The 18879-nt window shown below is 41.9% G+C and overlaps 1 protein-coding gene across 1 annotated transcript in view; it reads right to left on the bottom strand.

The window, feature by feature from the left end:
• KLHL13 (kelch like family member 13) overlaps window positions 1-16317 on the bottom strand; it is a 189567-nt gene extending 173250 nt beyond the window's left edge. The window contains exon 1 of the mRNA XM_029241225.1: window positions 15972-16317. The gene's annotated coding sequence lies outside the window, so the exon portion shown is untranslated. The remainder of the gene's footprint in view (window positions 1-15971) is intronic.
• Window positions 16318-18879: the final 2562 nt, after the last annotated feature.

Below are 18879 nucleotides of genomic sequence, written 5' to 3' on the forward strand. Positions count from 1 at the left end.
CACATATGGTCACCTTATCTTTGATAAAGGAGGCAGGAATGTACAGTGGAGAAAGGACAGCCTCTTCAATAAGTGGTGCTGGGAAAACTGGACAGGTACATGTAGAAGTATGAGATTAGATCACTCCCTAACACCATACACAAAAATAAGCTCAAAATGGATTAAAGACCTAAATGTAAGGCCAGAAACTATCAAACTCTTAGAGGAAAACATAGGCAGAACACTCTATGACATAAATCACAGCAAGATCCTATTTGACCCACCTCCCAGAGAAATGGAAATAAAAACAAAAATAAACAAATGGGACCTAATGAAACTTCAAAGCTTTTGCACAGCAAAGGAAACCATAAACAAGACCAAAAGACAACCCTCAGAATGGAAGAAAATATTTTCAAATGAAGCAACTGACAAAGGATTAATCTCCAAAATTTACAAGCAGCTCATGCAGCTCAATAACAAAAAAACAAACAACCCAATCCAAAACTGGGCAGAATACCTAAATAGACATTTCTCCAAAGAAGATATACAGATTGCCAAAAAACACATGAATGAATGCTCAACATCATTAATCATTAGAGAAATGCAAATCAAAACTACAATGAGATATCATCTCACACCAGTCAGAATGGCCATCATCAGAAAATCTAGAAACAACAAATGCTGGAGAGGGTGTGGAGAAAAGGGAACACTTTTGCACTGCTGGTGGGAATGTGAATTGGTACAGCCACTATGTAGAACAGTATGAAGCCTCCTTGAAAAACTAAAAATAGAACTACCATACAACCCAGCAATCCCTCTACTGGGCATATAACCTGAGAAAACCATGATTCAAAAAGAGTCATGTACCATAATGTTCATGGCAGCTCTATTTACAATAGCCAGGAGATGGAAACAACCTAAGTGTCCATCATCGGATGAATGGGTAAAGAAGATGTGGCACGTATATACAATGGAATATTACTCAGCCATAATAAGAAACGAAATTGAGCTATTTGTAATGAGGTGGATGGACCTAGTGTCTGTCATACAGAGTGAAGTAAGTCAGAAAGAGAAAGACAAATACCGTATGCTAACACATATATATGGAATTTAAGGGAAAAAAATGTCATGAAGAACCTAGGGGTAAGACAGGAATAAAGACACAGACCTAGTAGAGAATGGACTTGAGGATATGGGGAGGGAGAAGGGTAAGCTGTGACAAAGCGAGAGAGTGGCATGGACATATATACACTACCAAACGTAAGGTAGATAGCTAGTGGGAAGCAGCCGCATAGCACAGGGAGATCAGCTCGGTGCTTTGTGACCACCTAGAGCGGTAGGATAGGGAGGGTGGGAGGGAGGGAGACGCAAGAGGGAATAGAGATGGGAACATATGTATTATGTATAAATGATTCACTTTGTTATAAAGCAGAAACTAGCACACCATTGTAAAGCAATTATACTCCAATAAAGATGTAAAAAAAATTAAATAAATAAAATGTAAAAAGCAATCAGAAAAAAAAAGTAGTACATATGAATAGACGGAAAAAATGAGTTATCAACATAAATCACCTAAATAATGTGGTTACAATAGTGTAGCCATGGGCTCATGTTAATTTGTGGTCCTAAAATTACTATTCCAGTATTCAGAACCAGTTTTTTTTGTTAACTGATAGAAAAGTTTTAATTAGCAAAGATGACACAGGAAAGGAAGGAGCAACATCCACACCCAGATTTAGCAGTATCCATGCTCCCCATCCTAAGGAGACTGATTTCTAAGGTTCTCAAACTATCAGGTAAAAGTGACTATAATAGGTCTTCAAGAGTCTCAGGTTGCCCTGTGCATACTATTCCTAACACAGGAAGCTATACATAGGAGCCCAAAAAGCCCTTTGGGGATACCCCAACAAGGCTTATCCTATCCCATGCTGCCTTCCAGGGTTGATATCCATCCCCCACTTTCCCCACCATATTGAAATTTACCTTCATGGTTAGGCTCTTAGTATCTTTCAAGATGATAATTACATATCAAGTAAACTACTCCATGTTAATAAAGCAAGTTTAGAGGAGACATCGCCAAGGCTTTCCGTAAACCCATTTTAACCTGCTAGAGCAAAGTACCTAACCTTCATTTGGTTGGATCAAAAAAAAAGTGGTTTTGTTAACTAAAAACCAAAACTAAAACGAACATACAAAAATTCTTTAGAAGCCACAGGTCTAACCAAATAGTGGAAATATTAGGCAAATTATAAGACTGCAGCACTTTTGGCAAAGAAGTAACATTTTAGGGACTTCCCTGGTGGTCCAGTGGTTAAAAGTCCGCCTTCCAATGCAGGGGACACAGGTTCAATCCCTAGTCAGGGAACTAAGATCCCACATGCCGCGGGACAACTAAGCCCAAGCGCCGCAACTGCTGAGCACACGCCACAACTAGAGAGCCCGTGTGCCGCAACTACTGAGCCCATGCACTCTGGAGCTCGCGCGCCACAACTAGAGAGAGAAAACCTGCACACCACAACTAGAGAGAAGCCTGCACACTGCAATAAAGAGCCCGTGAGCCACAACAAAGGATCCCACATCCTGCAATGAAGATCCCACGTGCCGCAACTAAGACCTGACGTAGCCAAATTAATTTAATTTAATTTAAAAGAAAGAGGTAACATTTTAAAAACAGACAGAACCACTAGATGCCCTTCAAATCATGTCATGGAAGCTATCTATTCCTATACAAGTCCCTTGGCAGCTTGTTTTTCCACTAACTACATTTTTCCAATTGAATGTTAAATGATGATGGTCACAACTGTGATTTTATAGTCTCCACTTAAGTCACTGGAAAGGGATATAGGTAACAACACAGAAGGTACTTTGGGCACACAAAGAAAGAATGAGGGTTTTATAACTAAGGGCAGCACTTCAGCTTGATGGAGCCAGAGACTAATTTTCCTCTTCCTCATTGTAGTTATGATGGACTGTGACCAAAGAGCACCAAGAGAGACACAGTAGGCTTTACCAGGCATTTCCACAGCTCTTTAGAACAAAAAGAGTGAACCGGATACTGTGACTGCCTCTCAGAATGAAGACAGGACTTGGCCTTGTTCACCACTGCATCCCCAAGACCTGGGTCAGAAGGTACTTCACTAATTTTTCTTGAATGAATTGATGTGAAATGCCTCATTTCCTCTCATCAGAGACACGGTGCTGCCCTATATAGTAAGGCTAATTAGAGCCATTGAGTCTCCTCTATCTGCAAATATAGCAGATTCATCTTTAAAAATGGTAGATGGACCTAACCCACACACAGAGTCACTTAGAGCCATTCTAAACCATTCAAGGGTCTAAACCATTTTTGGCACTAAGTTAAGCAGAAAATCAAACTATTGTCAAGTAATAGTTTATGTATATACTGTAATGGGTTCATTTCGGAAAATCAATGAATGATATCTCAAGTCATAGAAAACTCAAGTTGCACATTACTCTAGATCCTCTTTTCTAAATGGTGTGATACTTTCTCATCCGGAATGGCCCTCTTAAAGCAAACCAACTTGGCTTGCCTTCAATAAGCAGGTTTCTAACCCCCTTCCACGTAGCCCAGTATCATAATAGCTTAATAACAAAATTAGCAATGGAAAAAGACACCAAAGTTCCTAAATCGAAATTCCTAAATCAAGCATCGTTTTTTAATTCCACAGCACCTGACTCCTTGATCCCTATTAATCTCCGTGATAAAGATATGCTTCCACCTAATTATCATAAAGGTGCACTTAGGTGTTCTTCTAGTGACAGCAGTGTCATCTTGTTTGGTTCTATCCTACCCATCAGCTGTGACATCACCACACCACTGCCACACATAAAGAGCAGAGAATCCATGTACAGAAGGAAATTTTTAAAAATACTTAAGATTCACAGTAAGTCATTTTAAGTGAATCAAGTCACTTTAGCTTCAACTGAAACTACTTGGGGACCTGAATAGAAATTCAACTCAAGTATATAATAAGCATAGAAAACTACGGAGGAAGTTTTAAGTACCATTTCAGAACTGTTCTGAAAGAAAAAGAAGTAACGAGAGACGGATCCAAGATTAATTCATTTTAAAAGATACCTATGTTCTTCAAGACATCTAATTATGTCCATGGATTATTTTTAATAATAAAAAGTAAACAGCTATTCTTTAGCCTGAAAGGTAACACTGACTCTAACTTATTACTATAATGAAGAACTGGGAACAGCCTGCTCCCTCCCATGCCACGCACACAGATACTTGGTTTAATAACTCCCACTAGACAGAAATGTAGTCCTTGACTATAACAACTGACTATATTTTGGTGAAGTCTGAGTGGCTGAAAAATCCTTTCAGATTTTTTCAAAATATTCCAACTATTTCACAATATCTGTATATAATATCATGCAATACATTTTTTAAAGTAAATTTATTTATTTATTTTTATTTTTGGCTGTGTTGGGTCTTTATTGCTGTGCGAGGGCTTTCTCTAGCCGCAGAGAGCGAGAGCTACTCTTCGTTGCGGTGCGCGGGCTTCTCATTGCGGTGGCTTCTCGGGCTTCTCATTGCGGTGGCTTCTCTTGTTGCGGAGCACGGGCTCTAGGCGCGCGGGCTTCCGTAGTAGTTGTGGCACGTGGGCTCAGTAGCTGTGACTCGCGGGCTCTAGAACGCAGGCTCAGTAGCTGTGGCGCACGGGCTTAGTTGCTCCGCGGCATGTGGGATCTTTCCAGAGCAGGGATTGAACCCGTGTCGCCTGCATTGGCAGGCGGATTCCTAACCACTGCGCCACCAGGGAAGCCCATGCAATACATTTTATAAGACCCTTTCTGTAACACGTCACCCCAGTACTAAATCCCAGCAAACTATATCCCTGTTGCTTTTATCTCAACCACCTATCCACTAGTACTCTATGTCAGGCGTAACCTTCAGAAATATTTTTTTTAAAAAATGCCAGTGTATACACATAAAATTTCTCAGGCATCCCTGGCTCTGGTCCATTATAGAAGCACGCACAGACAAGGTGGTAGCCATTCACACAAGCGGGTGTAGCAGTTTTTGTTTGTAAGTACAAGTCTGGCTTAGTTATGTAGTACTAATATCAATACACTTGTGATAAATAAATAATGAGCAGATATATATAAACAATTTGGACTGAGAATTCAAAATCAGATAAATACATAATCCTTTGAAAGACCAGTCACTAATCAAAATGAAATTAAAAGAAGGCGTTCTATAGCAATTTGGAGCTAGATAGCACAAAACAGCCTCAAATGTGCATTACACTGAGCAGAGCTCTATGAACATTTTGATGGGGAAGCAGTAGTACCAACAGCCACACTACTTCCAGCCCCTTCATGGCCACATTTGTTTCAAAACATATTTCTCTTTTGGGGTGATGAAAGTGTTCTAAAATTGACTGTGGTGATGGTTGCGCAACTCCGTGAATATACTAAAAACCAAAACCACTGAATGGTACACTTTTAATGGGCGAACCGTATGGTAGCTGAATTATAGCTCAATAAAGTTGCTCCCTATTTTTAAAAACATGTTTGTGGAGCAAAATATTGCACACAAAAGCAGCTCTGATTGGCTGCCAATATAAAGGATTCTGAATTTGATTTACCCTCAAATTGTTTTCCCAGTTCAAAATAAACATGTACACACATGCATGCACATCTGCACACACATAGGCAACATACAGGCACAAAGCTTTGGGCATTAAAATGTCAGAATGCTTTCCTTGTTTTTCAATAAGACCCTTGCTCTTCAAAAGTGCCTTATTAAAAATACCTTGCCAAAAAAAAACAATACCTTGCCAACTTTAACACCTTGCTCTGATGGTTCCCCAACATTTCTCCAGAATGTTTTCTAACATGCCTTAGTTAGCTATCATGATCCTATATAATGTCCCCTGTGAGAGACAGAATAAAAGGAAGGGTTGTGGTTCAAAAGCACAGACTCTACAACTAGACTGCATGGATGCTAGATCTTTTACTTATTAGGTGTGTAACCTTGGGGTTGTTATCTAACTTCTCTATGCCTCAGTTTTCTCATCTGTAAAATGGGGATAACAATGGCCCCTCCCTCACAGCACTGTTATGTGGTTTAAATGTGTTAATGCATATACAGCACTTACAATGGTGCCATACTCGTGGTGGGTACTGTAATAACTTATTACTGATTGGCATTAGTATTAGCATTGGCTGATATCAAGGTGCTTCATGTTCTCTGTTGCCTTTGCTAGACTGTAGGATTATTTCAGGGCAGTGAATACCTTTTCTCCCTCCTAACCAAATGCTTTACATACAATTACTCCACAAATGCTTCCTCAATGTTTAAACACCACAGCTATATGATGCCAAAAGCACTTAGAAAATTCCGTAATAAATCCAAAACTCATTTTGATAAATGTCAAATTGTGCAAGTACATAGGCAGACCTAGAATAATGGTTGGCATCTCCACTGCTGAAGTTTTGGTTCATCCCATCAACTGAAAGACTAGAGATACGAAAGGATCCTTAGTCTTCTATATCATCAGTGGAAAAGCACTAGGTTAGAACCAAGGGCCCTACATTCTGCTCCTAGATCCACCTCAGACAATGCGACCTTCTGCAAGCCACTTAACCTCACTGTGCATCTGCCACTGGGAGGATAATTAACTATTCTTCAAAAGCAAGATGCTCTAAATAAAGGGCATTATCTTTCATACTGAGCTCATTTCTTGAGGGTAGAGTAAGTCTAATCTTTGAAAAAAGACTTTTAAACATTTTCTTTTCCTGTTCAAATATGATGCTGTTACTGATGATTATAAACGCAGGTAAAGCTGCTAATAAATAATATATCTCATTAGTGTGGTGAGCCAGGCTTTTCACTACTTGAACATACATGATTATAAGAATCATCACAAAACCCTGTGAATAGACAGCAATGAGTTGCCTGGTTCTTTCCCTTCTGTGCACCTATGGCATTCCAAATCCAAGTCCACTACCCACGGGGTATCTGTCTCATCACGTGTCTGACACGGCAACCAAAGGAGAACACTGGAAGGTGGAAAAGCAGGCATGCTACCTTCGTATACTTCCGACTCAAAAGGTTAGAGCAGCTCTGCAACCACAGCAGCTCTCAGTAATCTATTTAGACTTAGACATTCATTTATCAAAACTGCTCTTGAATTTTTATCATCTCTAAGCGGCTTGACTACTACGAGTCTTCCAATATTTTCCACTTTGAGGGCTTGAAATCTGTAGTAGAGATAAATCAGGAAAATGTATTACCTCTTGAAGTATCAGAACACCAGAAGTTTTCATGTTGAAAAGACAACACTGTTTGCTGTGCACATTTTCCTACATCTCCCTTTCCCTTCAAAATGGAGATTAAAATTTAAATCCTATTAAGCTAAACAGTATTGTATTTAAGTATATACTGGGTCAATCATATTTAAAAATTGACATTTTCCTCACATTCAATGTAATTCTATCTTTGAATAAGTAATAAGCCAAGCATTTGCCACAAACTTTCTTGTCTGCCAGAAAACTAGTGCTACTTCTAAATGGTCTACTCACCATTTAAAAGGTACACGTTCAGAAAATAGCATCCCAGCTGGGATTAAGGCAGTATAAAGGAAAGATGCAATTTTCCCTAAGATTTCTGGTTCATATATAAATGGCAAAGCTCCGAAAGTTTTAACCAGTTAGGCCATAAATCTACTAAAAGAGTCAATAATAACTATACCTACTATGTGGCTTGAACTGTGCTTAGCACTTTATATGCATTATTTCATTTAATCCTTAACACCAACAGACGAGGTTGTTTACAGAGGGGGGCAACAAGGCTCAGAGAGGTGAAGGGAGTTGCCCAAAATTACACTGCCAACAAGAGGCAGAGTTGGGATTTGAACCCCAGCCTGAGATTCCAGGGCCGAAGATCTTAGCCACTGAACTCTATACAGCGTTCGCACTGAGAAACATGCAAGAGTGGAACAGAAAACTTTGTTGAAATGAAGCATTCTTTAGAAATAAGTGGGACCACGAAGCAAAACTCTACAACCCTCTTATCCCTTTTTACTGAATAGACTATAAAAGCACGTCACACATAGATTATAAAAACCATTCCTTAATCACCCCTCTATACCCATTTCCCTATGATCTTTGGGCAGTAAAATGTTACAACAAGGTCAGGCCCTGGGAACTGTGTCTGGAGTGGGACAGCAATAACAAAAGTGGGACAGCAATAATAAAAACCCGTTGAAAGAGTTCGTGTTTGACTTACTCCATTTACTTTCACCCCCTTTCTTCACTTGCCTTTCTCTTCATCTTTCTCATTTGGAGGAAAGCAATCCACTGCTTTGCAACAGGCATACCTCTGGCGTGTTGCTTGCCCATTTTCAAAACCACCTCAAACTCTAGAAAGTTTTTATCAACCTCCGAGCACATGAGGCTTGATAACTTTCCTCTACTATTAAATATTTCAGTAGCCAGCAACTGACAAAGCAGTTTGTATAGTGAATGCATTATAAACGAAAGGAGATTCAAAGTTAGCAAAAGTTAACTTCAGTCAGTGACGCAAGCAAGTGTGCATAGAATGCGGCAAAGCTTTGACCCCATCAATTGTGCTGCTTTAAGTTCATGGTCATTATGTTCTAACAACCTCTCTTCTGAAGACAGTAGTCCCTTGGCAGGCCCTTCACGGTCAGTCTTAGCTACCACCCCGCAACGTGAAGACCACAGCTAGCACACAACACATTTTAAGATTCAGATCACTATCAGACAACCAGAGCGCTCTCTTGAACTAAAAGAAATTATGCAACATAGGGGGAAAAGATGGATGTCTACTGCCTTTGCTGCAGGCCATTAGGGGTTTTAAGGCTATGAAAATATATGAGTATTTGACTAAAGGAACAGACTCAAACAACACAGCGTGGCCTCAGTGTTTTTCAAAGCATCACCCCAGGGTTACCACAGCTGCCCTTGCAGGCAGACTTTCTCTGAAGTACTGGGTTTTACCTCAAATTTTCATTATGAATACTGCATTGTGAAGCACAATGTATTTGAATTTAAATATTGTTAACTATTTAAAATTAGCTACCACCGAATGTTCTTCTCAATGTTTGTGTAAAATAAATGCTTCAAGAAAACACAAGCTGCTTTATTTTGTAACTCTTAGTACACATTATCATGTCACCATCCTGCTAATCCAGTATACCCAGTGTGCTCCAGTTTGAGAGAAAGAGCGCTGGACAGAGATTCTATTTGTTTGAACTAGTGCAATGCCAGGAATATAATAGGTACTTCATAAGTATTTGTGGAATGAATTGGCAGAATGGCTTCAAGGACTAGTTTTCAACTCCAAGAACATTCCAGAAAAACCTTTTGAGACACATAATTACAAAAGAAAACCACAAAAGAACAAGGACAAAGAAAATATACCAATTATGATTTACAAATATTGATAAGGGAGAACAATAAAAAGCATACTTTGCTTAGTTTAGTTGGAAGGAAAAGGCTGCCAGGATGTCATACAGAGATAATGTTGCAGGGGGTAGGGGTGGTTAGGGTGATTTAAACCCAATTCCAGTTAGCGAACACTAAGACGAGTTTTCAACTGACTCTTGTGCTTTCCTTTGTACGTTTTTAATATTAATGATTTCAAACTTACAGAGGAAAACAAGGAATTGTAATGGATACCCGTGTTCCTGTGTACCCAACGCACGATGCTGAAACTACTGAAGTCCAGGAACCATGCCTCATTTGTTTTATACCTTTCTCTGGCTTTTAATACAGATTTCTATATACATGAGGAGTTCAAGAAATGTTTAACAACTGCCAAGAATAAGTGTCTTATCATATTAAATTCTTAACTGCATCCTCTCCGCGAGCCCCTCCCCAAAAACGACTTGCCCTAAAAAAAGCATGCTTTGTTTTAAATAACAGAAGAAAAACAAAAAATAAATACTTTTACTGGTCCTAGATGAACGAGTATTGAAAAGACTGGGGTCTCAGCTCATTTCAATCATGTGACCCGGCCGTATCTGTTTTCCTATGATAAAATGAGGCTCATATGGCCGGCCCTCTATCCAGAGTTGTTGCATGAATAAATCAGCATGTATTTACATGGTAACCATTACAAGCGAGGTATTGGGAAGGATAATATAGCATATTTACCTCCCTAATCACTACCAACAGCAACGACTTACTATGTGCAAGGCCCTGATTTAAGCACTTTTATGTGAGGTATACAATCCCTTATCTGAAAACCTTGGTGCCAGACATGTTTCCAAATCCAAAAACGTCCAGACTTTTAGGTAGGCAGTAACCTGCATGTACTATACATTATGTAATACCCCAGTATGACCTGAGGCACTGCCCCATAAACACATTACTAATTTTACAACAAAACCAAATAAATATTAACATTAAGTAGAATAAAGGCTATAAAATACATGTGCATCCGTTCAAGTCAAATTTTGTCAGCATCTGAGTTTTGGCACCTAACTTACCACATAAAAGTTTTATCACACCTTTTTATTTATTTATTTATTTTTGTGGTACGCGGGCCTCTCACTGTTGTGGTCTCTCCCGTTGCGGAGCACAGGCTCCGGACGCGCAGGCTCAGCGGCCATGGCTCACGGGCCCAGCCGCTCCGCGGCATGTGGGATGTTCCCGGACCGGGGCACGAACCCGCGTCCCCTGCATCGGCAGGCGGACTCTCAACCACTGCGCCACCAGGGAAGCCCCTATCACACATTTTTAAATTAAAAATTGCAAACAACACATTTTAGATGTACCTAACTCATTCAGTCCTTCCAAGTACTCTAAGATCGAAGTTCTCTTATTCCTATTTTACAGATGAAAACTATGAGGTACAGAGAGATTAACTAACTCACCCAGTGCACCCCAGCTAGTAAGTCTCCTGGCCTGAACTGCAACCCAGGCCGCCTAGCTCCACTATTGTGCTCTTAACAACTATGCTCTATGACTTCTCTCAGAAACTGCTTGATGACACCAGACAAGCATGTGAAAAGTAAAACAGTACTAAACAATTTAAGTACCCAAAACAATAGGCAAAACAGCACAAGGCAGCATGTATTCGTTATTCAACAACTATTTATAGAGGACATACCATGTGCCAGGTGTTCAGGAGACAACGACGAGCGAACCAGACAAGGTCCAGGTTGCCTTCATGCAGCCAGAGACTGGTGGGGAAATGGCCCGGCATCAAATAAACATAATTATGACATGCATGGCAAGTTTGTGTGACTGCTGTTCATATCCAGAGGAGGAGATCAGGTCAGTGGGGGGCGGTGTAACAGGACATAAGATTGGAACTGTTCCTTGACTAGTACTGGGATTTGCAAGGACAAAAAGAAAAAGGGAGGGCTTTTGAAACAGATGATGGCATGGCATCCATTCAAAACACCGTTACTGTGCGCCTACCCTATGCCAAGAATAATGCTAAGCACAAAAGTTCCAAACTAGGTAAAAATCCATTTAAACCAACAGAGGATTTGTGTAAGAGAATAATAAGGACAGGTGGGACAGTAGGCCTGGGTCACATCATGGAGAACCCTTGAGTGTTGAGGAGCTGGGATTAGACCCTGCAGGAGTCCCTGAAAGTTATTTTGCAGGTTTCTGCCTCACAATATTAGGATTTATCCCCATGGAATGTCAATGACTATCTGCATTCCTATGGGGGCCAATTAGACCTCAAAGCTGGATTGCTTTCAAGCAAGGGCTCAGGGCAACAAAATAAATGCCAAGTCTAAATTCATTTCATCCTCAAGGAATAGAGGAAACTCTAATCTCTCAAAAACTAAAGGTATGGAAATTTGAAAATGCTGGAGAAGGGAATGACCAACTCCTTTTTTTTTTTTTCAATTTTTCAATTTATTTATTTATTTTTGGCTGCGTTGGGTCTTCATCGCTGTGCGCGGTCTTTCTCTAGTTGCGGCGAGCCAGGGCTACTCTTGATTGCGGTGCGCGGGCTTCTCATTGCGGTGGCTTCTCTTGTTGCAGGGCACGGGCTCTAGGCGCACAGGCTTCGGTAGTTGTGGCACACAGGCTTCAGTAGTTGTGGCACACAGGCTTCAGTAGTTGTGGCTTGAGGGCTCTAGAGTGCAGGCTCAGTAATTGTGGTGCGCGGGCTTAGTTGCTCTGCGGCATGTGGGATCTTCCCGGACCAGGGCTCGAACCCATGTCCCTGCCATTGGCAGGAAGATTCTTAACCACTGCGCTACCAGGGAAGTCCCCCAACTCCTCTTAAAATCCCAAAGGCTGTTTCTAAAACCTAAGTTATTTCTTCATACGCAAATGAGATTTCCAACCTTCCAAAGTACATTTCTATGAGAAAATAAAACATCATTCTTTGAAAAACAAATTCTTAAGTTGAACGATGATCTGATCTTTAATGAGGCTGGTGACAACTTACCTCAGGGCACAGGTGACAATGTGACAGTGGAAACTCAACTGCTTTTTAACATACCTCAGAGTTCCCACTCCCCTAACCCCTTATCTAAGCAGAGTGGAAGAAGTGAATTACATATTTATTCAGCATACATATCAAAGATTTTCATTCTCAGGTCTTAATGTAAACAACTGAGTAGTGAGGTATTCTATTTGTCCTCTGCAAAACAAATTCTCTTTACGCCCACTAATATTTTTTTCAGTCATTGACCTTCCACAGAGAAGTAGGTAACAAAGACTCTTCAATGGATTCCCGCTGTTCTGAGAACCAAACTCAAATTATTTCTCAGAATCTCCAGGCCCTGCATCACCTATTATCTGCCTCTTTCCAGGCTCCTTAACTCCTTTAACCACTCCCCCACATTGCTCACTAGGCTCCATCCACGCTGGCTTGTTTGAGAAAAACATCTCAAGTTTGTTTTTCTGCCTCAAGGCCTTGACTCTTCTCTCGGCTCTTGACAAGGTAAACTGACAAGGTAAGCTCAATCTCTCTTCTTTCATGTCTCTGTTCAAAGGTCACCTTTGCTGGGAGGCCTTTCCAGAGCACCCTTACTAAATAGGCTGGTCCCAGTTCTCCATCTCACAGTATTTCCATCATTGTTGTCACCACCATCTATAAGGATCTTCTTCATTTGTTTCCTTGTTTATTGTCTATATCCTTTGGTGGAATATAACCTCTGTGAGATTCTAGAAGAACAAGGATCATGCCTCTTAAGGTTTATCATTGTGCGTAACCCAGGGCCTGGCAAATAGAAGGTGCTCAACAGATATCGTAAAATAAATTACTAAATGAATGAAGAATATATTTAAAGGCTGATTGCTATGAATGTCAGTAACTTGAGAAAGCCTTGTTTTTCTAATTTTGAGATGTTTCTCTACAGCTGTTCATTTTTCAAAATTCTTTCTACATTTTCTGAAATCTGGTGACACCCGACAAATTGTTGTGCTAGTTCATGGCAATAAAAATATATCACTCAACCAATGGATTTAAGAAAAAGTACTTTGAGGAGGTTGCAGTAGTTTGTTAAACATCAGTAAAATCAAACAATTTGAAAATTGGTTAGTCTCACTCCACTAATGTAAGTCAAATTACATGAAGAAAAGTAATTTAAAATGTAAAGAAATGCAAAAAAGAAGAGAATTCGACAGCAAACTGCAGTTATGTTTACTAACATCAGAAATATCCAGTGTGATAACTTCTAGGTGTACTAGGTGGATTATCAAGTACATTTTGAGTAACATTCTAAGATTCAGAGCAAAATGCTTAAGACAAACTCATATCCACCTTTATCTTATTTTCTGGCAAACATAAGTAGCTCATACTAGGGCAATGTTACCTTAGACTTGGTGTCAGTAACAATTACCAAGGAAAAAATGGCATAGTAACCTAACCTCTTTTCTTTGAAACAGTTGGCAAGTTTGTATATCTTTCCAGAAAGGGTTGGCAAGAAAATTACAGATTTAGAAGGGTGGGCCTATTGGTATAAATCCCCTTTCCCTACTATATCCCATTTTTTAAAAGGACTACAGTGAAGTCAGAAATTTACCAAATGAATGAGGGAAACTACAGATCACCTGTAAGCCATAGAACTAAACTGACGATCAACAGACTTTAATATTCTTGTGAAAACCACTTTCCTCAGAACATCACCTTAAACTCGATACTGTCATACCACCCTTTTTTAAAGTGTGCTTATAAAAATCGCAGATTAAAAGCCTTGGGAATTTAAGGCTCTTATTTATCTATTTAGCCATCATCTTTATCCGCAACTTGGTTTCTTCTGAGATGATTGCCAATTAATACACAGTATGTCAATGGCAACACCTGGTCGCGCATCAAGCAAACAATTCTATCACTGTTAAGTATAAGGATATTAATAAAAACTTGCAGATAAGGGAGCTAGTATTTTTAAACGTAAAATGATGTCATAACTGCTTAATGGATTCTTTCATTTTTCTCAGTTTTCAAACTTGAACACTGGATATAGCCCATTTCCAAGAACACAGCCGCCGAGGTCAGCATGTGCTAGTTTACTGTATCTGCCTCCACTTTCAGCTTCTTCATTCAATTTTCTTCACGCACTAAGTAGCGCATGGAATTGAGTAAACGAACCTCAGTATGGGAGCTAACAGGGCAACTGCACGGGGAGAAGGCGATATTGCTAGTGCTGTGTGAAATCAGTTTCAGCGCACTAATCCCCAATCCACAGAAAAGTCGTCTCTTTGACGTGGTTTTTAAATTCTGCTTCTTGAGGGTATATACAAATATGAGATCTGAAGCAAGAAATTGTGGCTTCTTTAAAAGAAACAACAAAAACAAAGGCAGGGGCCCTCCCAACAGAGACAGTTTTAAACTCCAGATTCAGTGTAACCACCTCTACATCAAGATATAGAACTATTCCATCACCACAAACATAAATTAGACAACTCAAGAGGAGGGAACAAATCAAGAGAAGGAAGGAAAGAAAATCTACTGTATTTATCCATACTTTTCTTACCATGTTCTTGTTGTTCCCATTCAGTGTGCTTAGTAATCAGCCTATGCTAACTTGAGTGACTTTATCCCAAACCACTAGTCCTCTGACTACATTAAAACGATGAACACCCCAGTCTGCAGGAGAAGCCAGGCATCAAAGTCTGTCTCTCTCTCTCTCTCTCTCTCTCTCTCTCTCTCTCTATCTCTCTCTCTCTCCCCCTCCCTCCCTCCCTCCCTCCCTCCCTCTCTCTCTCCCTCTCTCTCTCTCTTTCTTTCCCCGGCCTGCTTGGCAGCGTGGGAAGAATCAGATTCAGGACCATGTGCTAGAATTAAACACAAACATACATACATACATTCTAAGCAGTTGTGGTTCTTGAACTAAGTTACTGAAAACTAGAAAGAAACTTTCAAGTTCCTCAGCTGGTATTTGCTAGAGGATCATTCCCATCACTTGCAGTACACCGTAATAGACTGTAAGCTTCCAAGAAAATCATTAGACAACTGTGATCAATCCAAAGAAGCCAAGACTTTTAGAGATGAAGACGTTCAAAGCAGAGTTAACAGCTTCGAGGAAGAGAGGAGTGTGCTCCTGACTCGGGAGCCAGCAGCGGAGCCTACCAAGTTAGAAGATTATAGAGGAGGGACGGTTGGGAGGCACAAAGCAGAAACTGTTAGAAGGCAAGAGACAGTGGGGCCCGAGGCGGGCAGAGGGACCCCAGACCGTCAAGGGCAGCGACAGCCCGGAGGAGAAGATCTTAGAGGGATAACAAAGAAGCAAAGGAAAGCTAGGTACAGTGGTCCTCGAAGAACCCAGGCGACTGGCGGAGCCAGCGAGTCCGGGAGGTAGGGATGAGAAGGTGCAGGGATGAGGGCGCACAGCGGCAAGCGAGAGAAAATGGGTTGGGGGGGTGAGGGGACGTGCAAAGAGCGAAGGTAGTTCCCTGTCCCTCTGCCCCTGGTGCAGATCGCAACTCCTTACCGCGCGCCGCCTGGCCCCGCCGGGTCCCAGGGGCTCGGAGGCGGCTGATGGAGCCGCTGCGACTTCAGGACCCTGCCTCACCTTGTTTGCCGCGTCCCGGCGTCCGTTCACCCCGCCCGTTCACCGGCTGCTGCGCTCCGAGGGCCAAAGAGCTAGTCGCGCGGCGCAGCCGGGGCTCTGTCCGGCTGTGAGGCACCGGCCCCCAATCCTCCGCACCCCCTGGTCGCCCCGGTCACTTCGCCTCGCTCTCCCGCAGGCGGAGAGCACGGGCCCTGACCCGAACGCCGCTCCACTTATTTCAAAAGCCCCCGTCCCACGCTTCCCCGGAATACGAGCGGAGCTGCTGCGGCCGCAGCGGCAGAGCCTCCGCCTGACCTCACCGGGGAGTGGGGGGGGGCGGGAGCCCAGTTGAGGAGGGGAGGGGGAGGGAGCGCGCGGGCGGGGGAAACATGGCGGCGGGGGTGGCCCCGGCGGCGCCTGCGCGGGAGGCGGGGGAGCTGGGGCTAGGACCGTGTGTAGGGTCCGAGCACAACTCCGCTGCAGCCGATGCGTGACGAGGAGGGGCCCGGAGGCGGGGTGACCGCCCAGTGGCCCTCACGCCTCCGAAACCGGGAGGCTCGGCTTTGAGCACACTTGGCTTCTAGTGCCCATGGTGCAGAAGAGGTGAAAACTGTCAAGTATCCAGGGACACAGTGCGCCCGCCAAGAGGAGGCCCCCCGGTGCTCCTGCCTGCAGTTGTCGCGGCCCCTCTTAGTCACAGGGGGCCCGGGCACAAGGTGTGCTCTCAAGCCGCTTCCCCTCGGTGGGGCGCGCACCTCGAAATCAGCCTGACCCAGGCTGTCACACAACTGTTCATCACTCTTGGGATGCGACGAGCGCTTCATATCTGCCCTCCCTACGGGAGGTGCAGACGATTAAGAAAGAGGAAAAATAACAAATACGGCACTTCAGCATTTTACCGAGCGTCTGCTTAGAACCCAGCGCTGAATTATTCACTCACTTAATTCTCACAGCTACTCCACAAGGTCCACAGTAGAATTATCTCCATTTCACAAGTGACAAAACTGAGGCGTAAAGGTCAAACTAGTTGCCCAAGGTTACGCAATTGGTAAGGAGCAGAGCAGGACCCAGTTTCCCAAGCAGTGTGATTCCAGCGCCCAAGCTCTTAACCGCTGTGCAACGCTGCTTCCAAACTGGTGGAACTGCTATTCTGAGTCAGAATCTTGACTCTCTCCTCCCGGTTCTGTCAGCCAAGCCCCCAGCAAAAACCCCAGTCAAGCCTGTTTTTCCCCTTTGCAGGTCTTCTATTCATTCTTTGCCTTCTTGACGGTTACAGCCTGGGGCCACCTTTTTACACCTCTTCCTTTGCCTTTTCTGCTTATAATTCCAGACTTCTCCTAGGAGAAATAATGGGAGCGTGCTGTTAGCAACCAGTTTACTCACTGTTTTTTGTTTTTTGTTCCTTTTTAAGGAAGTGATGGGGTGAGTGTGGGGACTGTAGTTCTTTATATTTCCTAATATTTCTCCCTTTGCCTACCAGTAAACTGATCAGCCATCTGAGATCTCAACATTGTTGACTTGGTATTTCAAATTCCATACACTGAAATTCTAGTAGTGCATTTTAAGTAACTTTGAAATTAATCAGTTACTCAAAAACTTGCAAGAACTAAAGCTATCACCACACTGTTGGGCTTTACCAAACTGGTAAAAAGGTAAGAAAGAACTCCAAGTGCACGTGTAATTTACATTATTATCTTTTACCTGTCAGTGGATTCAACACAATTCATCTTTGTTAACAGGCGTGCATTCATTGGCTTCTCCACTATGCTTATTCAATAATTGTCATCATATACCTGTGTTACACACAAAATGCCTGTTAGGTGGAAAGCACCTGTTACAGGAGTTTACAGTCTCATTGAGATGTGTTTAAAGCAATTGATTTCAGCGTGTATGAAAAATCTAGCACGTTAAGTTAAAAATAAATAAGTAAATACAACTGAGTTGATATACATCCAAGTCATTGCTTCATCCCTGCCATAAAAAGGTTCAAGTGGGGTAGTTTTACAGTAAGTTCTCAAACAGAAATAACAGGAAAATGGGATAATCAGGTGTGCCCCTAGCAGCCCCAATTCACACTATTCACCCTTCTGATACATAGCAAGGATGGGGGCGGTTATAGAATCTGCATCTGAACAACGGGATAGGAATAAGATATATTACAAATAGACTTATTCGGTAGGAATTAGTTGCTATTTGGGTTAGGATGCTTTGAAAAGTTAATCTAGTGGACAGAGCACTCTGACTTGGAGTCAGAAGACACTTATGAGCTATGTCACATTAAGTGAACCCCATCACCTCTCTTGAGTGTGTTCTTCCTGAATTTAGAGTGGGGTAATAATGATATTGGCCTGATCTGCGTCACAGCATTGTTGTAGGTTTCAAAACAAAAAACGTCATGTGAAACTACCTTGTAAACCTGTAAAAAATATATATATAAATGTAATGCAATGTTTTCATTAATATCAGACTGATTGGCCATTAGAAGCTAGGGATTTAATCGTGAAGGATGTTACAAGTTAACCTGTAGCCCAAAATGTGAAGAATTAGAAAAAGCATTTGGAATACAATAGTACAATAAAAATCTAAAGAATGGGGAGATGTAACAGAGGTTCAAGGAATAAGAAAACAAGTCAAAACAAAATATTAGTGGTGAAGAGAATACAGAAAATGATGATGGCTATTATGGGCTGAATTGTACCCCCCCCCTCAAAATTCATATGTTGAAATCTTAACCCCTAGTATCTCAGAATGTAATGTTATTTGGAGATACATTATTTAAACAGGTAATTAAATTGAGGTCTTTGAGTGGGCCCTAATCACACATGACTGTTGTCCTCATAAGAAGAGGAGATTCGGACACACATGGGCATACACACTACCATGTAAGGACATAGTGGGAAGGCGGCCATCTGCAAGCCAAGGAAAGAGG

This window comes from Monodon monoceros, unplaced genomic scaffold (assembly GCF_005190385.1).
Source record: "Monodon monoceros isolate NGI ecotype Baffin Bay Population unplaced genomic scaffold, NGI_Narwhal_1 Super_Scaffold_22, whole genome shotgun sequence".
NCBI classification, from domain to species: domain Eukaryota; kingdom Metazoa; phylum Chordata; class Mammalia; order Artiodactyla; family Monodontidae; genus Monodon; species Monodon monoceros.